The 21,909-nt window shown below is 39.8% G+C and overlaps 1 pseudogene; it reads right to left on the minus strand.

Moving 5' to 3' along the window:
• Positions 1–492: 492 nt before the first annotated feature.
• Positions 493–3,592, minus strand: LOC134384386 (histone-lysine N-methyltransferase, H3 lysine-79 specific-like; annotated as a pseudogene).
• Positions 3,593–21,909: the final 18,317 nt, after the last annotated feature.

The following is a 21,909-nucleotide window of genomic DNA, read 5'->3' on the forward strand; positions in this document are numbered from 1 at the left end:
AGAACGGAATCGTGACCCTGAACTGATTAATTTTTCAGTGGCTGAACTATTTTACAATCTCACCAGTAATGCATGAGAGTTCCAATTCCTCTAATCCTTGTCAACACTTGTTATTTTCTGTCTTTTTGCTTTGGTTATCCTTGTGGGAATGAAATGGTATGTGAGTTTGATTTGTATTTCCTTAATGACTAATTTTGTTGAGCATCTTTCATGTGCTTATTTGTATATGTTCTCTGAAAAAATATTTATTCATGTCATTTTGACTGGGTTATTTGCCTTTTTATTGTTGAGTTGTAAGAATTCTTTATATATTCCGGATACATACAAGTTCCTTATCAGATAATGACTTGCAAATATTTTCTCACTTTTTATTTTGTCTTTTCACTTTTTTGATGGTGTCTTGTACTTTAAAAAAAACAATAATACTTTATCTAAAACTATGGTCAGTACAAACTGGACCAGTCCCAGCCTCTCCTGCAGGTGTGTGCGGATTCACACTAAAACTCCAAGTCCTGCTGGCCTTTCTGTCTCTGCTGTCCAGGGTTGGTAGAGCTGGCAGGCCGGCGAGCATGTGTAGCAGGAGCCTTGGTTCACACTGTTCTTGCATAGATCATGGCTGAGGTAGGAAATGGTTACCTCCAACTGTTCCACCAGCCACCCCAGAGGAAAAGCTGCCCATGCGGCACCCGCAACAGAGCTGAACAAGGACTGCAGCACAGACGAGCTAGCTACTGAGCTAAGGTTGGCCTGCTGCCTCAAACTGCAGGACCTCAAGGTGGTGAAGAGTCTCCCAGAGCTGAAAGACTTGTCAAAGACAGCCAGCTGGGCACCAGGGGCCAGGGGTGTCAGGCTGCTGTCCAGAGACTCACTGATGGCCACTGAACTGGCCTAAGTGAAGCCTGCAGGAGCCAGGGCAAGGCTTTTGCTCCCAGCAGCACTGCTACCAACACCATGGGCATTAGCACCTATCTGCTTTTTAAGTGTGGAGGAGAAGTCTTCGGGCAGCACATAGGACTGGGAGTGTTCCTCTTCTTGGCAGGGCTTGGCAGGATCACACTGGCCAGGGGGATGCTGCTGGGCTGCACCATGCTCAGTGGGATCCTGATGGGCAGGCTGATGATGGACTCCCTGCTGCTGCCAAGGGCTTGCTTCCTCAGTCCCTTCTTGCTGCTCTTCTCCACTGCTATCTGCAAGGCCCTGGGTGACTGGGGCCACAGGTTCTGGTAGCTCAGCTTCATGCTGTTGGACAGCCCGGGGCTCTGGTGGGGAAGACCGTTCTCCTTGGTGTGCTCAGCTCACGGGTGCAGCTTGCTGGCAGCTGCCTTGCTGGAGTCGGTGTGGTCCTGGCTCAGGTGCCTCCTCAGCATGATCTTGGCTGGAGAGAGCCTGGTGTAGTCAGGCTGGGCCAGGCTGGACAGGGTGTCCAGCTATTACCGGCCACTGTGGTTGGGAGTGCAGAATACAGCCTCCTGGTCCACAGGGGAGGTGTTCTGCTTGGATGAGGGCCGGCTTGGCGCGCTGCACAGCTCACAGCTGGCCGTATTGCTGTTCATGGAGCTCTGGGTTCATCCTGCTCAAATGAGGCAGAGAAAACAAGGTGCAGTCCAGCTCCAGATAAAGCCTGCCAGGGTTGGCCTCCAGCTCAGGGCCCAGGGTGCCTTTCCCATGCAGGTGCAGTGATAGGGCGTGGTCGGGCAGCACACAGGAGTTGAGGTTTAGGAGCTCCTGCTGCTGCCGGCTCTTCTCCAGCTCCACAGTGCTCATTGCAGCTCCAGGCAGTGCCTCTGTTTCTCCAAGATCAGGCTCTTCAGGGCCTGCTTCTCCTTCAGCAGGTTCTCCAGGGACAGCATGGACCAGTTTAGCTTTAGCTCTTCACAGCAAGCCTTGAGCAGCTGCAGGCTCTGGCTCTTGAGCTCACTGTTGTCTTTCTCCAGCTGCTCTGACTGCTACTGCAGCTGCTGGTTATGAGCAGAAATCTCCTGAGCTTTGATCAGGTCATTGTAGGTCAGGGCCTTCACACACAACTCATCCAGTTTTTGCTGGAAGAGCCTCCCGATCTCCTCCTTCATGGCCTGACTGTAGCTGAAGCGCTGCTGTGTTGTGCCCAGTAACTGAGCATTCTTCTTCTCCTGGTCCAGCAGCCACTGCAGGTTTGCCTTGTACTAAGGGATCTTTGTGTACACCAGGAACTGCAGGTACTGAATCTTGAAGGATTCTAGCAGCTTCTGCAGCATGGGAGGAGTGGCACCATTGGCAGCAGGTTGGGGGATTGCCGCTGAATGCTGGTAAAGTGGGCTATGTGGTGACATGTACACATCCTGAGGCAAGGTGGATGCTGTCTGAGACAAGGTTTGAGCATCCAGGAAATCCAGTGCAGTTTGGTTCTTCTTGGGCTTGCGCTGAGGGTTTGCAGTATTCATTTTCTTGGGAGACCCACGTCTTCCAAGCTTTGGAGATGGTTTTTTGATGGTGGCTGCTCCCGCTTTATCTTCCAGAATCCACGGGAGCATCTGTGCTCTCGGGGACACAGGTAGGGGTGGTCATGTTGCTCTTGTTCTTGTGCTGCTGCTGAGCTGCCTCTTGTTCTCCCGAGTTTTAGAGTTTTCAGACTGGAAATATAGTTTTCAAGTATGGTCCAGTCGATAGTTTGCAAATAGTAGGAGAGCAGCTTCCTCCTCTATGACACTGCACCTTTCGGAGGCAACAGCTCCACAACCCGCATGATGATGCCGATGTCACTCAAGTTTCTACTGTTTATTCTGATGTTTACAGGTGCAAAAGTTTCCAAGGACATGATTCTGCCACCTTCCTTCATTTTGCAAATTGTTCCTTCAGCTGGTGATCCATTTTAGGACCAAAGACAAAGTTATTCACAAATATAACACTGGTGCTGGTGATCCATTCTCTCCACTCTTCAGACATCATCCCTTTCCAGTGTGTATTCTGCATGCTTTATTCCATACCATTGCATCCACTTCCGGAACTCTTGGTACTTGGCTGGGATGTCTACTTTCTCCACGCCACAGTGATGTTTGCCATTGGTAACCTAGAGCATGACCTGGAGCACGATCTGGAGCATGACCTGGCCCACATCACTGCTCAAGTCCACAAACAGATCATCCTCAGTCATCTTGATCTTGTCAATTATCTAGGCCACCAGGTCAAAGGAGGTCTCCCTGTGAGCCTCCAGGGAGAAGGGCTCTTAGATTTTGAGCTTCTCTGGTCCATCACCGAGTGGTCGCCCACTTGCTACAGGATGTGCCATAGCAGCCCGTTGGATGGCCATTTATTCAGCTTCATGGGCTGCATGGTGCCCTTCCACAGCTGGTGGAGGCTGTCAATGGCCCGGTTGTACTTGTTGCAGAGCCTCTGCATGCTTTCAAAACTTTCAGTATCATAGTCAATTAAAGTAATTCTCCATAGCGAACTTGACAGCTGGGATTTCTTAACAGACCCATTGGATGGTCTTAATGATTTCGTGAGCAGCATCGTGATGTTTGTCGTAGACTGGCAGCAGCCACCGGTAGACAGTGGGCTCAGCTCCCATGGATGACTTGAGCCTCAGCTCCAGCATCTCCCCCTTTTTGGCCATGCAGCTGCTGTAACCACACTAGTCGCTAGTCGGGCTGTTGGAGGAAAGGCGGGGCTGCCTGCTGGAGACGGGGAGGCTGTGGGACGGGAGCCCAGCCTGGGTCTGGGACTAGCTGCCACCCTCCTGTCTGGCCTCAGCTCCCTCTTTGAAGTCACAGGCCTGTGGCCATCATGTTCTTGATGGTGTCTTTTAAAAGTGCATATGTTTTAAATTTCAATGAGCCCAATTTATGTTTTCTCTTTCATTGGTCATGCTTTTAGAGCTACATCCAGGAAACCATTGCAAAATCCCAGGTTATGAAGATTCACTACTTTGTTTTCTTCTAATAGTTTTAAAATTGTAATCAGTACATGTAGGTCTGTGATCCATTTTGAATTAATTTTTTGAGATAAGGGTCCAATGTAATTCTTTGCATCTGGATAGCCAGTTGTCCCAGTACCATTTGTTGAAAAAACTATTCTTTTCTCCATTGAATTGTTATGGCACCTTTGTCAAATATCAGTTGGCCTTAAATTTAAAGGTTTATCTCTGGACTCTGAATTCTATTCCATTAATCTATATATCTATCCTTACGCCAGTACCACATTGTCTTGATTACTATAGCTTTGTGAAAGTTTTGAAATAGTAAAACACGAGTCCGCCAACTTTGTTCTTCTTTTTGATGATTATTTTGTGTATTCTACTTTCCTTTCATATTCTCATAAATTTTTGAATCAATTTGTCAATTTCTGCAAAAAAAAACCCCCAAAAAACCCCTGTTTTTTTTCTAGGTATTGTGTTTAGGTATTTTGTTAGGTAATCTGTAAATTAATTTGGGGAGTATTCCCATCTTAACAATATCAAGTCTTCTGATTTATGAACATGGGATGTCTTTCCCTTTATATCTTTTTTAGTGGCTTTCAACAATGTTTTGTAGTTTCAATGTACAAATCTTGCACTTCTTTTGTTAAATATATTAATAATATTTTATTGTTTTTGATGCTATTATAAGTGGAATTTGTTTTCTTCATTTCTTTTTTAGGTTGTTTATTGCTACTGTATAAAAATGAAATTGATTTTTGTGTTTTTATCTTGTATCCTGAAAATTGGCTGAATTCATTTATAAATTCTAATAGTCTTTCCAGGGGGGATTCCTTAGGATTTTATAATAAGATTATATCTGAAAATAGAGATAGCTTTACTTCTTCCTTTCTAATCTGAATTCCTGGCCTGTGATGAGAGGGGCAGTATTGAACATCTCTAGAATGCCTTAGGGGTCTTTTTTCCCACTGTCTTGATGAATAGCTTCTGGCTTCCTTCTATATGTACTAATCTCTTTAGCAAAACAGTTGCTTAGTCACACCTAGACATGCTTTTTCACTCTTTACATGGTCAGAGTGTGAATGTTCCAAATCTCTCTGCTCTACTTCCATTTTAATTATAAATTCTGTTTTAAAATCATCTCTTTCTTCTTTTACTGGAAGCAATTAAAAGTAGACATGTAGAAGCCTGAATGCTTTGGGGTTAGTTATTTATTCTGCCAGATATCCTAATTCATTGCTCTTATATTCTGCATTCCATAATGCCCTCAGGCATGGACACAATCTGGCTAAGATAACAAGGATGGGTTTACTATAGTTCCCAGTAATATATTTCCTATTTTCAGCTTAGACCTCATTAGAATGGCTGTTGCTGCCTGTATTTCTATCAGCATTCTGGTCACAAACATTAAGTAATCTCTAAGATGTTCCAGACTTTCCATAGTCTTGTTGTCTTTGAAGTCCTCACAAGACTCACTATTAACACCTCATTTATGGCATTCCAGGCATTTTATACCCTGCTCTTCCAAACTCTTTCAACTTCTGCCCATCACCAAGTTCCAAACTCGCTTCCATATTTTCAGTTATTTGTTATTAGCAACAGCCCAACATCTCTGTACCAATTTTCTGACTTAGTCTGTTTTCTGTTGCTATAACAAAATACCATTTACTGAGTAATTTATAAAAAAAGAAATGTATTTCTTACAGTGCTGGTGGCTGGGAAGTTCAAGAGCATGGTGCCAGCATCTGGTGAGGGCCATCTTGCTGCATCTTAACATGGTGGAAGATATCACACAGTGAAAGGGCAAGAGCATGTCAGGTCAGGTCTCTCTTCCTCTTCTTATGAAGCTACCAGTTCCATCATGAGGACCCCATCCTGATGACCTTGTCTAATCCTACTTATCTCCCAAAGGCTTCACCTTCAAACATCATCAACATATGATTTTAGGAATTAAGTTTCTAATTCACGAAATTAAGAGAACACATTCAAACCATAATACCAGTATTTCCTTGTTATTCTTTATTCCAGTAAAGTTGGTGTATTAGTCTGTTTTGTGTTGCTATAACAGAATACCTGAAACTGGATAAAGAACAGAGGTTGTTCGCCTTATGATTCTGGGACAGCTGCATCTGGCATGGGCCTCGGGCTACTTCTACTCATGGCAGAAAGTGGCAGGCAAGAGGAAAGCGAGAGAAAGAGAGGGGACGTGCCAGGCTCCTTTTAAACAACCAGCTTTCGTGGGAACTAATAAAGCCAAGAACTCACTCATGACTGCCCCCCCCCAGCCCAGAGAGAGCATTAATCCATTCATGAGGGATCCACTCCCATGATTCAAACAGCTCCCAACACTGCCACATTGGGAATCAAATTTCCATGTGAGTTTTGGGGGGACAACACATCCATACTCTCATCAGTTGGTAATGATGTTTTTTCTTTCATTCATAATTTTAGTCATTTGAGTCTTTTTTTTTTTTGGTCAGTCTAGCTAAACGTTATCAATTTTATTGATCTTTTTACAGACTAAGTTTTGGTTTTCTTGTGCCTATCTTATGGTATATCCTGAAGAAAGTTTCATGTGTACTTGAGAAAAATAGGAGTTTTGCTGTTAATGTTGAGAGGGGTGAGGAGGGGAGAAGTGTTCTATAGATGTACACTAAATATAGTTGTTTTATAGTGTTATGCAAGTCTTCTAATTCTTGTTGTTCTGTCTAGTTGTTGTATTCATTACTGAATGGGGCTATTAAATTTTCAACTACTACTGTTGAATTTTCTGTTTCTCCCTTCAATTCAGTTTTTGCATATTGTATTTTGCCCATTGTATTCCATTGTTACGTGTGTTTATTTATAATTGTTATATCTTCTTGATAATTAATCCTCTTATTTTTATGAAAGCTCCGTCTTTGTCTCTACTAACAGTTTTTTTACTTACTATATTTTATCTAATATTAGTGTACTATTTCCGTTCTCCTTTGGTTACTGTTTGCATGATATATACTTTTTCCATTCCTTTACTTTCAAACTATTCATGTCTTTGAATCCAAAACATGTCTTCTGTCCACCATATGTTTGGGTCATTTTTAAAAAATGCATTCTTCCAGTATTTACCTTTTAATTAGAGTGTTTAATCCATTTGCATTTCATGCGACTACTGATAAAGTAAGATTTACATCTGCCATTTTGCTATTTGTTTTACATATGTATTTTTCTAGGGTTCTATTTTATTTTCTTTGTTGTTTCCTTGACTGCACAGTCACATACCACGTAACAACATTCCAGTCAATGATAAACCACATATACAACTAAGATCCCATAAAGTTATAATGAAGCTGAAAAATTAATGTGGCCTCGTGACATTGTAGCCATCATAATGTCATAGTGCAGCACATTACTCACATGTTTGTGATGATGCTGACTAGGAGCAACAGGCTATACCATATAGCCTAGGTATGGAGAAGGCTATATACATACCATTTAGGTTTGTGTAAGTGCACTCTGTGATGTTTGCACATGACAAAGTTGCCTAACAATGTATTTCTCAGATTGTATTCCTGTCAGTAAGTGATTCATGACTGTATATCTTAGTTATTTTTTTAGAGTTTTCCCTGGGACTTACAATTACCATCTTAAAACAATCTAGTTAAAGTTTGCTTCACTATACCTTCATTCCCTTTATCCTTTTTTTATGCTATTATTGTTGTATAAATTACATCTTTATATATTATAAGCCCATCAACATAGTTTTATAATTATTTCTTTATGAAGTTGTCTTTTAAATCAGATAGGAGAAGAAGAGTTACAAAGAAAAATACATTTATACTGTATATTGAAAAAATAAACTATTTCTATATACTCTCATTCACAGCTTTTGATACTTCCAAAGCACTCTGACACCAGATGTTTGGGGTTTTCCCCACTTCAATTCAATTCAGTTCTCTGATGACACCAACTAGGTGTCCTATAATTCAATTCAATTCTGACACTATCTACCTGGAGTTAGCATCAGATCCCAGTAGTTAAACGACTGTGTCCCACAAGACTGAAAGCCCCTCCAGATATGAGTCACAAGTCCAAATTGTCACCTATGCTTCTGATTGACTGGACATAAATCAGAGGTTCCTACAACCCAATCCTTGGGTTTGATCATTTGCTAGAATGGCTCATAGAACTCAGGAAAATAACATATTTATTAGATTACCATTTTATTATAAAGGACATAACCCATAAACAGCCAGAAGAAGTGATGTATATGGCAAAGTATGTGGGAAGGGTCATGGAGCTCCCATACCTTCTCCAGGCATGCCACCCTCCCAGCACCTCCATGTGTTTGCCAACCTGGAAGATATCTGAAACTCATCCTTCTGGGATGATTGATTAAATTATTAATATTGGTTAATAACTCACCCTCTCCCTGTCTCCCCTAGAGGTCAGACGGTAGGACTGACATTTTCAACCCTCTAATCACATGATTGGTTCCCCTGTCAACTAACCTCCCTCTGGAGGCTTTCCAGGAGCCATCAGTGATTAGTCATCTCATTAGCATACAAAAGATACTTCTCACATAGGATATTCCAAGAATTTTTAGGGCTGTGTGACAGAAAATTGGGACAAGGACCAAATTTATATTTATTGTAATTCACTATATGACATAATTTTTTTTTTTTAATCTCTATCTGTGTACCTAATTTTACTTATGCTCTGATTTCTTATGTGGACTCAAGTTACTGTCTAGGGTCCTTTGATTCAGCTTAAAGGATCCCCTTAACTATTTCTTGTAGTATAGGTCTATTAGCAATTAATTCTCTTGGTTTTTAAAATCTGAGAATGTCTTAATTTTCCCTTCATTTTGAAAGAAAAGTTTTGCTGGATATAGAATTCTTATGTGAGTGTTCTTGTTTTTCAGCACTTTGAATATGTCATCCCATCAAGTTTTGGCCTCCATAGTTTCAGGTTATAAATCAGCTGTTCATCTCATTTCAGATCCCTTGTATGTAATTTTTTTTTTCTTGTGGCTTTTGTGGTTCTTTCTGTCTTTTGAAAATTTGATTATGATGTGTGTAGGTGTGTATCTCTTTGATTTTCGTCTACTTGGAGTTTGTAGAGCTTTTTGATATATAGATTAATGTTTTCATCAAATTTGGGATGTTTTCTGCCACTATTTTTATAAATATTCTTTATGTCCTTTTCTCTCATCTGATATTCCATTATTTGTATATCAGTATGTTTGATGCTGTCCCACAGAACTTTTATACTCTGTTCATTTTTCTTTATGCTTTTTTTCCCTTTCTGTTTCTCAGACTGAACAAACTTAATCTCAATTTGCCCATCTCAAGTTTTCATATTCTTTCTTCTATCAGTTTAATTCTGCTGTTGAGCTCCTCTAATGATTTTTTCATTTCAGTTATTAAGTACTTTTCACCTCCTGAATTTCTATGTTTTATTTTCCACTCCCACTTCCTAATAATTTCTATACCTTTATTGATATTTTCTATATCTTTATTGATATTTTCTATTTGGTTGAAAATCTTTATCATACTCTTTTTTAATTCTTCACATATGGTTTTTATTAGTTCTTTAAACATATCAATAATAGTGGATTTAAAGTTTTTGCCTACTAAGTTCAACATCTAGGCTTTCTTAGGGACATTGTCTGTTGACTGCTTTTGTGTTTGCATGTGTGTGTGGGTGCATGTGTGTTTGGGTTATACTTTCCTGTTTTTTTGTGTGTGCACCTTTAAATTTTTTGGTAAATACTGGACATTTAAAATAATATAATGTAGCAATTCTGGAAATCAGACTTCCCCCCAGTTTTTGTTGTTGTTGTTTTTACTATTTGTTGTTGCTGCTGCTATTTGTTTATTAACTTTCCTGGATTAATTCTGTAAAGTATGTATTATTTGTGATGTAAGCCACTGAAGTCTGTCCTTGTTTACCTTAGTGATCAGCTAAGGGTCAGACAGAATTTCCTTAAATGTCTTTTATCAGTGTCTCCCACCCTTTACTAAGAGGGCATGTGTATGTGTGTTTTGGTAGGCTTTTTACACTCTGGAGATTTACAGCTCTGATTTAGCCATTTCTTCCTGCTTGGGCAGAGCTTCTAGTTCAGCCAGAGTTGAAAGATTAGGGCCTTTTTATCCTTTGGGGGCATGCACATAGCACCTTATACATATCTTATTTCAGCTTCTTGTTTGCCTCAATTTGTATCAATGTCACAGGCTGCTGCAATGTTACACAATTACCAGTTTCTTTTTAACAAATACCCTAGAGATAGGGCTTTCTTCATTGTGTGAGCTCTGAGTCAGGTCAAATGACAAACTTTATGAATAGGGCTTTTCCAGGGAGCTGCCAGACAGGTCAAATAGTGATGATTCTCCAGGGATGGGGCTTTTCGGGGAGCTTCAAAACCATTCTGCTCTTGCCAGTGGCTGCTAGGCTGCTGGTTTTGTAGCTATCATGGTTCCAAGATTGCTGGATTTCAAGGCTATTGTGAAGCTGAGGAATGGCAGATGGGAATAGGGCAAGTTCAGATGCCACAAAGGCCCCTTGGTCATATTCAGCTTATTCAGCTGGTTTTTTTGGATAAATACCCCGCAAGTTGTTGCAAGCCTTTTGTTAATTTCCAGAGTTGTGAAAAATTTGGTTTCGACACATTTCCCCAGCATTCTCAGTGCTTTTTTGGAGGAGCAGATTTTTTAGAGGCCCTTATGCTGCCATTCTGAAAATGTTCCCTTATCTAATCTTTCAAAGCTTTTTCTCTCCTGATTATAGAAGAAAATTTGGAAAGTGCATAAAGGTATACAGAAGTTGGGAGAAAAAGGTATAAGTTCATCACCACTTTAAGTGTCTTTCCTCCAGGATTTTATTCTATGAGTTTCCATAACATTTATTGATTTTTATATGACTATAGTAGTCATGCAGCATGAGGAGTAGAAAAGAGGTTTGGGGAGAGAAAGATTATTCTATTTGATGGCTAAGAAGGAGGTGGAGTTGGGGAAGAAATAAACCCAAGTTGGAAAATAGAGAATAATGTAAGGACAAAAATTAAAACTACTCATTTCACTTTCCAGAAATAAATATTGGTGATATATTGGGATGTTACTTTTTTTGTTTTTCTTATGAATGTATTTATATAATGCACATCCTATGTGTGTGAGTATAGTTTTAAACAAATTGCTGTGATATGGTGGTTTATGCTTTTTCCTACAAAATTATATAATGAACATTTTCTCATGCCTTTAAATATTATTTGAAAACAATATTTCATAAAATAGATGTATTTTAATAAGGCACGGTTCCCTCAAATCAGGCAGTTATGCTATTTCCCACTTATCAGTGTTATAAATAATATTATCTCAAATGTCCTTGTGCATCCTTTGTCTGCATCTCTGATTAGTTCATTAGGATAAATGGCTAAAAGTTTCCTTTTAAGATTTTAACTATTAAAACCTATAACCCATATTTGCATTTTGTACAAGAGTGATTGCTGATTTGGAGAACAGGGATGTCCAAGCATATTTCTTTTATTATTACTATTATACATAAAATTGTCACAGGATTATGTATTAGATACAGAAAAGTACACAAATCCCAGGATTGGCGAACTTTCACCAAGTGAATACACGAGTGTGACTATCACCGAGATCAAGGTGATGATGATTATGCAGTACAGCACTGTGCTAAATTCCGTCGAAGAAACTAGGCACACAGAAGAGATCTGCCTTTCACATGCATGTATACAAATTATTAGTTGTATGACTGTCATGGATGTCCAGAGATTGTAAGGTCATGAGTTGTGGGTAGGGAATTTTTTTGTGGGAACAGTTGTACAAGGGAAGCAAGGGAATAGCAGGCCCAAGTGCCAGGAGAGAGAGAGACAGTATGGTGGGAATAACAAGCAAGGTTTGGGGCAATATTAAAACCTGAGATGAGAGGAGAGACTCTGTGACTTGACTTACTGCTATCACCTTAAAGGTCTATCTTAATGGCTAAGTTAGCCAATATGTATGTTCTGAGTACCTACTATATGCCTAAAACTGGGGTAGGACCTACACAGGTAGGAAGACTAATAGAGAGTCACATTAACCTATGATCGAGTCCCAGTGTCCCTACCTTTTGTCCGGGTGATCTGGAACAAGATATTCAATTTTCTGTAGCTTAAGTTCCTCATTCCTAAAATGGGAACAGCAGTATGTACTCGCCAGGATTGTTGTCAGTGTAAAATGAGGTAAGGCATGTAGTACATAGGGCTTCGTGCACAGTAAACACTTACCAGATATTAGGTCATTTTTCCTCCTACATGTTATAGACTCTCTGCTCAAGAAATTTAGAATCAAAATTAGGGTGAGAAAACACAGAATGCAATAATTAGAGACCATGTGCAGTTAAGTGTGTGATCAGATGAGGAAGTGATGTGGTCAGATAAGAGAAACAGAAGTATAACAGTGGAAAAACAGGTAATCCTTAATCTGCTGTACCCTCATTTCTTCTGACAAGAAGTTATTCACATGCCAGCCCACACAGCATATCCAAACTAATTAATTAACCATAGATGTCAAGATCTGTGAGGCTACATACAATTTTACCCCTTAGGTAATGGTCAGCTTTGGTTCATTTAAGAGATAAATATTAGATTTCCCTAGATATAAAATAAAAATGGAAATGATCTTGTTCTGGATATTTGGCAGCCTGTTCTGTATCTTCCCTGGATCCTCAAGAAAATTTTTTACTCTAATAATTTCTAATTTAACTCTATATCTTCCTTCAGTGTTCATATCGTGGCATCAGTGTTCCACTAATTTTCTTTTTAAAAATTAAAATGTAATTGATTATACATATTTGTGGGGTATAGAGTTGAATATCAATACATGTATACCATGTGTGATGATCAAATCAGGATAATTACCATATTCATCATTACAAAACTTAATCATTTCTTTGTGATGAGGACATTTGATTTCCTCTCTTCCAGCCACTTATTAACATGCAGTAAATTCATGTTAATAATAGATGCCTAGGTAGGCTGTACACCAATAGAACTTATTTCTCCTAACTGGTTGTTTTGTGTCCACTAATCAATTTCTCATGGTCCCCCTCCCCTACTAATTTTTCACACCATTTATTGACTATTAGATAGAAGTCATAGTCTTTTTTCCCCTCTCATTGATCTCCTTTATTTCTCCACTTGATTTTCCAAAGCATGGGGATCAATAGCATATGCAAGTTGATATAATATGGGCACAATTTGCCAGAGAGAAGGTACACGGAAGAAGGAAATAAAAGGAAGAGAAAGTTGAGCATTCTACGGTTTTGTCAGCTTTGTGCCTTCTAATCTACTGAGACTTATGTGTATTCCTTTACTACAGTAAATAAAGTTTGCAGGTGAAGGGAAGAAGCTTAGCACAAGGAGCTTCTGTTATATGTGAATGTTGATTCTTAAAAACTCTAGAAGAAGCAGAGAAGGGCCTGAGATAAAACCCAAGGGTACGAGTAATGGTCATTCAAGAATTATTGCATTTTCTTTCCAAGTAGGAGTGTAGAAGTCAAGCTTTATATAATTCAAGAGGGGCAGAAGGGTAAGAGTAACCTAGAGAGAAGAGAAAGGAAGTGGAATTCTACAAGGGGAAAAGGTTTAAAAAAGGGCAGAAGTTGTGAAGAAGATAGAAGAAATTAAGAAAAAAATATGGGTAATTCCATAAGGAAAGCAAATACAAGGTCAAATTGGGTGAGAGAGAATAAGTGTATGAAATAAAAATGAAATATACAGGGGATGAAGAATATACAGGGTAGGAGCAAAAGACTGGGACCTGGCAAAAAGTGGAAAGAAAGAATAAAAGGGTAATAGTATTGCATTTTGAATGAGTGGTTAAGAAAAATAATAGAAGGTGAAGTGATGGAAATGGGTGAATATTAGGAGAAAAAGAGTCACTGGATTGTGATGATAAGAAAGAGAAAAGATGGAGCTATGCCTTTGCCTCCTGGTCTGTGTTAAGTGAGGCTAAAGGCGCAGACTTGTTAGTTAGGTTTTAAAGTGAGGTAAAGGACTACCAAAGGAGAGAGGCCAAGGCTACCTAGTATCAATCCCTATTACAGTTCTTTTCCAAAATTTCTGTTTTGTCCAAGGATCTCACTTTCTCCCTACCTCATTCTGTAATGTAGAAATATCCTAACACTTATGAGTGTCAAGGTACTTGGAGAAAATACCCTGTAAGAATCATATATATAGCCTATAGATTCCTGATACATAGCACTCGAGGAGATAAATAAAACACACACAAAAATAACAAGACAAAAACCTATAACCGCCCTAAGCTCATTCATAGTTTCCATCTATTACATAAATGTGAATAACTTGATCAAGTTTTCAAGCGATTTTTCACCCACCTCACTTCCTAGAAGAAAACTGCTGTGTTTTCTTTCGACAGCAACTACTTATTAACAGTTACGTAATTTACTATGTGCCAGATACGTACTCTAGACACTTGAACAATCTGAGAATAGAATTCATCTTTTTCTTCTAACTTGTGTCTTTCTGCTTGTGCACTCAGACAGTTTGAGGGCAGGAAGGGGACTGTGGTGGTGCTGATGGTGGTGAAGACAGAAGGATTATCCCAAGAGTAGCCTTATTAATCCCATATATAATAAGGCCTGAGTTAAAAGACCGCTGACCAGGCAAAATTCTAAATAGTAGCTACAACGTTGCTGTCCCTAGGGCTCCATATTTGGTTGAGCTGCCCACACTAAGGGTGCATGTGACCAGAGCTGTGTAGTGACTCGGAGGCATGGGAATAATGCTGGAAGAGCCCTAATTTCTCATCTGTGTTTGGCATGTAAACACCCCTCTTGTACTGATACTCAAGCAAGGCAAGCTTTCTTGAATGAACTACCGGCCCTATAGTTCCTCTTTATTTATAAAATAATAGATTGAGAGTGGAGGGAGGTTGTGTGTGTTTATGTTCCTATGTGTGTATAATGTACATCTCTCCTTTTCCCCCTTTGGTTTTCAATGCTTAGATTATTAACTAAGCTGATTGTGACTGCCCTTGATGTTCATTTAAATGAGACAAAGTATTGTGAAAAAGAAACTTAGCATAGAACTTGGCACATAGAGGTGCCCAATTTCGGTACCTATGTATAAAAGTACTAAAAGGGCATACATGGCGTGACTTCTTATGACTTACTTCTGTGTTCTCAGCTAGCCTCCTCTCTCCCAGACCTCAACTGAAGAGGGACCCAACTGTAAGAGATTTGTTTTCTGTGACATTTGCTATTTGTTGCTGGCTCACTGTTTCGATGGGGGAGGTGTCATGCTAAAGTCTGTAGGGGCAGTAGACCATGCACTTTTTGACACTATTACTCATCTCTCTCATGGAGAATGTCACCCAGTGTCACTTCCCCCATGTTTCGTTGAATTGGAGCTGGCTAAGTCCTTGTTGTCACTCCTGCAGCAAGTAGCAGACTTCACAGCCACAGAGAAAGTGGGGGTGGAGGTGTCTCGCATTTTCTCCCCCTTTCTTTTCAGTGTTTCTACATTGATGTGAGCCCTTCAGGCTGCAGTGTCCCTTGAGAAGTCTGACAGACTTGTTTTACCCTCCAGCTTTGTGGTGGGAAACTTCTTGCTGTTTTAAAATAATATGAGAATCTTTCTGGGTTGTAGGACCCTAGAAGGTGAACTCATCAACAGCCATGTCCGTAGGTTTCAGTTTCTGCCCATTACCCTGTGAAACCAAGACACAGGGTAAACTTTCTCATTTTTGTTTTCTCATGTGCCAAGGCCCTTATATCTTCTCCCCAACATTTTAATTCATGAAAAAAAAAGTTCTACTGAACTTTGATTTCAGCTGAAGTTTAAGCTAAATATTTTCATTAGATCGAGAGGGATCTTGCATAAATTATCCATTTCCTCCCCTGTGCCTCAGTACCACAGACCCATATTTCCTATAACAGGTTGGGTCAGCCAGCACAAAGCTTGCATGGTCAACTGTATATGTGGGGCACTGGATTAAACAAGGTTGTAAACTTTTCTTTGGGAGTCAGTCAACACATATGCATTATTGAGTCTTCCTGTATGCCAGGCACTGTGTGGGCACTCCAGACATAATGCCTCTCACGCCTCTAGGAACACCGACTTTTCCTGTGTAGCATCTCTTGGGCCTGAGGTGCTTAGGAGCACACATTGAGAAAGGCTGTCTAGCTTGAAGAAGATCTTTAAAAAACCCAAGAAAGATTCTACAATAGCTTCCTATATTCTAATCAGGGAGGCTTACTGTCTAGAAGACTGTAGTCTATTTATATAGTATTCAGGCTAAGCTTGCTCAGCACAGGTGCATGATCAAGTGCAAGTGAAGGGAACTACATAGTCCCCCCCCCCCCACTCCATGCATCTGGTCCTTTGTGTGACTGGTGTTTCCACTAGTCTCACTGGTGTCTGAAAACAAATTCTGAGAGGCAGAGCCATGTGATGGCTAAGAGCTCCAGCCTCAGACATGACTGGCCAAAATTCTTGTCACCTCTAATTACTGGCAGCTGTGTGTCCCTTGAAAAATTACTTCTCTCAGCCTGTTTGATCTCATAGGGTTATGTACAAGGATTAGATGTGATAAAATATTTTAAATATTACCAGTATGCTTAGCACATAGATAATGCTCAATAAATGATAGTTACTATTATGATAGAGTATCATGTTCATAAGAATAACCCAACTTTTACAGCCCATTCCCCAGTCACTTGCTCATTTGGGACCTTGATCTCTTTCAAATCCTCTTCCTTCTGCTCCTCCTCAGCCACACATCGTAATTTACTGAGCACTTACTATGTCATGAGTGGTGTGTAGTAAGAGCATTTATTTCCATTGTGTCATGTATTTCCTCAATGCTTGAAGTCTCTGCTCTATTGTTTTTTTGTCAAAGAAGCCTGTTTTAATTGAGTTATTTAAAATTTCAAACTGTACTCCCCCAAGCTCCTAATTTACTTACTATGTTTATTTCTTTATTATTTTTTTTCATATCCCTTTTTAGAATATAAGTTCCATAAAGGCAGGGAATTTTAAAACTTTTTAAAATTTTTTGATGCACTAGATAGGGTAGCAAAAAAATAAAAATAAAAAAATCGATGCACTCTAAATGCCAATCCAGCACCTGGCACATAATAGATGCTCAGTAAGTATTTGTTCAGCAAACAGGTGAACATCATGTATTGAACAAAGAAATGTGTGGCCACAGAAATGCTTATTTTACAGATAAGGAAAATGAATTCTGATGTTACCTGAAGTGATAGTAGGTTTGAGAGTCTAGGTTTGACACAGATTTGAGAACACAACCTTTGATATTTTTTCTCCACCACCCTTGTCACCTAACTATGCTTGAGGGTTTTCAAGGCATGTGTCCTATATGCTCACACAAAAAATCCCATTCTTGTCAGAAAACACAAATGCCCCATGAGCCCTTAGATGGCAGAGATGGGTAGTCTATGTAATGTGAAGGAGAAAATCTCTTTCTTCTTCGTGTCACTCCCTTCTGGAAGGGCCTAGGAGAGATGTTGTTTGTGCCATTATGTTTCCCAGAGTGTTCCCTCAGTCTTCAGTGTTACTTACAGCCATGAGCACATGGGCTGGACCAGATATGATCCAACGGCTTTACTTTTTTTATCTTTACTTTCTTGTGACAACTAAGCTTTATAATTCACCACTTGTGTGTGAATCCCTAAACCGTCCATTGTGTAAATTTGAGTGATAAGCATATATCTGTGTATAGAAAGTATAATATTGCCCCTATTTCATGACCACTCCTAGGAGATGATAAGCCAAGCAGTCTCTCAGCCATAGCCTGGCTTTAGTTTTCCTGAGAGTTTATAAGAATCCCCTGGGGGAAGTCAGTGGGCAAGATCATGAGCAAAAAGCATAGGGGTCAGCACAGATGGGACATCTGGCAGGGCTGTAGTGTGGACCAGGCTCTGTGCATCTGATATAAATGTAGTCAGATGGAGTGACTGCTTTGTATTTTCTGCTTATCTCATCACCACCTTCCCGTAGCCCTCAGTAGTAGGGCAAGCTGGGGTAATTCTTTGGTATGAAATAAATGTCCTCAGCTGGCCTAAACTGAAGGGTATGGAGGAGAGAGCAGGAACTTCAATCAAGACAAGGGCAGGACAAGCCAAGGACAGGTAAGAATCTGCACCTGGCTCACCAGCATATTCTCTACCCAAGTTAAAAAAATGTGGCTCAGTTGAAGTGAGGGTCTTAGTGAAGGTAACCCTCATCAGAGCTGTCTCTTGCACCATATTGCTTCAATTTGGCCTGGAAGAAAAGGGTCTTTCTGCCAGCGTTCTGGAAGCAGATCTCGGGAAGATGGCAAGAGCTTGATTCGGCATTCACTAGGCTTGGTCCCTCCATACCCATCTTGGGTCAGGTACCTATACCTGCAACTACACCTGCTGTTCCCTACATCCGGAAACCAACTGTGTTACCCTTTTCGGAGAACAAGTCTTCAGACTTCTGCCAAGGTGGGGAAAGGGAAATGTGGAGAAGATGAGGAAATCTAGGATTCTAATTTCTCCTGAAATTGTGTTCACTTGGTCTCTTTATTTCAGATGGCCCTCCACTCCCAGTTCCGGAGACCCTGAGGCCTCCAGTTCCCGAGGCTTTCCAAGATTCTGCATTGTTAATTATGTTGGTTCTTCTCAGCTTTGTCCACTGTTAATATGAGATTCAGATTTCTCAGACCTGCTAAGTGAGTTACCACTTATCTGTTTCTAGCCTCCTAATTCTGTTGCTGTGGTCTCTTCTGTCCTACCCATTGTCGTGGATTTGTGTCTTGTGAAAGCTTCCTGTGCTTTATTTAGTTCTGGTTTCAGGAAAGAGTGAAAATAGATGCATGTATTAAACCTTCCACTTAAACCTGGAACCTCTGAAAATAATGTCTGTCTTTTGTCTGGAGCTGACTTGACCTTTTTCAGGAGGACCCATCTGTTGGTTACTAGAGGAAACATTTTGATAGGGTTCATCCTGGTTTAAATTAGTTTAACCTGACAATTGATTAGTTCCCTTAAGTAAGACTCATTCTCTCTAGGGAAAAAAAACCTACATTCTCTCCGATTGCTCCCCTTTCCTCCTGTGTTTCTAGCAGAGATGGTATCTAGACATCTTCATAAGGAGGTCTGAGAGGAAGACTTTGAGTCTTTGGGCCCTGTGTTCTCCGGAATCCAGGTGACATTTGTGTTTACCTGGCTGCTGTTTGCCCTGCTAGCATTTTGTTGTGAAGTTGGTGGAAACATGTTTGGACTGACAAATAAAAAGATGCAGGGAAAAGTTAATACGGGGATTATAATAGGGATTATTATAATAATAGGGATTTCTAGAGATAATTAAAGACAGCAATTGCTAAATGAGTGAACAGCCTGGCTGAGGATGCTACCTTGGACAAAGGTCACCCAAACCTGTCAGCCTTGCTCTGTTTTAACTGTTTGACATTTGTTTCAAGTTCCAGAGTTGGTGACTGTTTTTGTTCAGGAGGGCTTAAAATAAATAGTGAAATAACTTCTGTAAATATGCGACATCTTTTTTTTTTTTAACTCTCAGCTAATTCACTGGGATTTATAAAATGACTTGTTTGATATCTTTAACTTAAAGCATTAGAGGGTATTGAAAATGCCTAAATTTCAAGAAAGATTACCATTGGGTTATAGAATCTTGAGTAATTTTTGAATGCCTTTTCCCCTCAAATCTCCATGTTTTCTTTAATGATATCTATTACTTCTACTATCAGGGAAAAAAAAGGTAAAGAGAGAAAAGCAAAATAACAAAAAGATATTATAGAATTGATTTTCATGTCTTAAGATAATAAACACATTCAAATTATCACCTTAGGTTTAATCCTTAGTAGGCATTTTTCTTATTTCACCATTTCATTTGAACATTAAAAATTTTTTTTTGAAATAGCTCCAATTTAAACAAACATCATGTTAACCTCATGGCAGGATAGTTGCTGCTAAAGATTAGAAAGAAGAATATCTGCAAATTGACGCATTTCATCAATGTGTAGGACTGAAGATGGAGAATGTGACAGGGACGGTACCCTTTGGTTTGAGTGAACACTGAGAAATTTTGGTTTTTGTTGTCTGGTTTTTATATACATTATCACTCATTTATGCATAAGATATCCATGAACAAGTTAAAATAAAAAAGACATTTTCAAAAATTAGACAAGTCTGTTCTCCTTCTTTGTAAAGTAAGAAGAGGGTTTCTAAAGTCTCTTTCAGCTGCAGAAGTCTCCTTTTCTGTGATTCAACCCAGTAACCAGCTCTAGGATGTTGAGAAAAGCGCTATTCTCAAGAGTGGTCACACGGTGGTGCAGTGACCCCTCACAAAAATGCTCAGCTTCTCTGAAAGCAAATCAATTACTCCCCAAAATGGAATTGCTCAAGTATTTTAGGTGACGCCTGACAGAAGGAAGAGAGGAGCCAGTTCCATGTGTTTCTGGTTCTCAGTGAGAATGGAAACTTCCAAATTTTTCTGTATGAAGAAATGTAGTTAAAACTCTACCAAAGGGAGTACATGAGACTATTTCTCTTCTGGTCTTTTGTCTGATAGAAATATTTGAATATTGAATTCTGTATTTGTAGACTGCTTTCTTTTGTTCTCCTTAAAGCTATGGATTGAATAAAGGCCCTAGTTTGCTGTGTGCCTCTGCAATCTTGTTAGCTTTAGTCAGCTGTCTCTTGGCTCTGCATCCCCTCTAGTTGTGCCCTAATTTTTCTCCTTTCCTTCTCAGCTAAGTTATATTTTGTGACTGTAATTTATTTACTCTTCAGCTCATTGCAGTTTGGAGCCCATAATTGCTTCTAAAGGTCACTAGTGAACTTCAGATTGCTTAACCCAAGGATGTTTTCTCAGTCCTTATCTTATACCCCATCTAAAAACTCTGGTTTACTTTCTTGACTCCAGTTGGCCTGGCATTCCTCCTCATTCTGGAGTCATTTCTTTCTGGTCTTTATGGGTTCTTCCTTTTTTGTGTATCTATTAACTACTGGCATACCTATAGTTCTATCCTTGCCCTAAAGTCTTCACATTTCTCTTTACATACTTTTCTTGGGCAATCTCATCACTATAATTGTTCTATCTGTTGGTGAAATGATGATCAATGCCGAACTTTATCTTTAGTCTTGACCTCGTATGTGATCTTCAGTCTTATATATCCCTTGGGAATATTAAACTCAACGTGCTCAGATCTAAAACTGTCTTCCAAAGAAATGAAAAATAAAAAACAAAACAAAACTGTCTTCTTTGTTATTTTCTGCTCACTGCCTCCAGTCCTCACCACTAATTCCCAACAATGTACCATGGCTCCTTTATTTCTAGTTTAATTACTGGCATCACCATCTAGTTGCCCAAAGCAGAGACTGAAGAGTCATGCAAGGCTTCTCATTTCCCTGAACCTTCCACATCTAGGCAATTATCAAAATGTAATGGTTCTAGCTCATAAGTATACTTTTTCATATCTCTGTCTTCAGCTCCATTCCTGATGCTGATGTCCTTGTGCAAGGCCCTAGTCTCTCTTGCCTGGAGCATCGCAATCTGTAGTCTCTTTTCTCCTGTCTTGCTTCCCTTAAGTTTGGTCTCTACAATGTAAAGAGAATACTTTCTCTAAGAGCAAAATCCAGTCATTTGATCTCCTTGCTTAAACATTTTTAGTGGTTTTTCATCATTTACAGATAAGAGTGCAAAGTTCTTACTGCAGTTTACAAAGCCCTGCGTGCCTAGCTTACTCCCTCCAATTGCTTCCCATCTCATCTCTCTCCAGCTCTTGTTTCACAACATAATAGTCTAATGATACCAGAATGCTTCCAGCTCCTTACCCCCTTCCCTCTGTTCATGTTTCTGGCTTTATTTATTTTGTCCTCTTTGTCTCACTTTCCCTTCCCTTTTTTTCTCATCTTGGTAGCTCTCACTGATCTTTTAACATTCTCTTCACATGGTATCTCTTTCAGGAAGCTTTCCTTGAACACCTAGATGGATTAAATACCCTCTT

This window comes from Cynocephalus volans, chromosome 8, assembly GCF_027409185.1.
Source record: "Cynocephalus volans isolate mCynVol1 chromosome 8, mCynVol1.pri, whole genome shotgun sequence".
Classification (NCBI taxonomy): domain Eukaryota; kingdom Metazoa; phylum Chordata; class Mammalia; order Dermoptera; family Cynocephalidae; genus Cynocephalus; species Cynocephalus volans.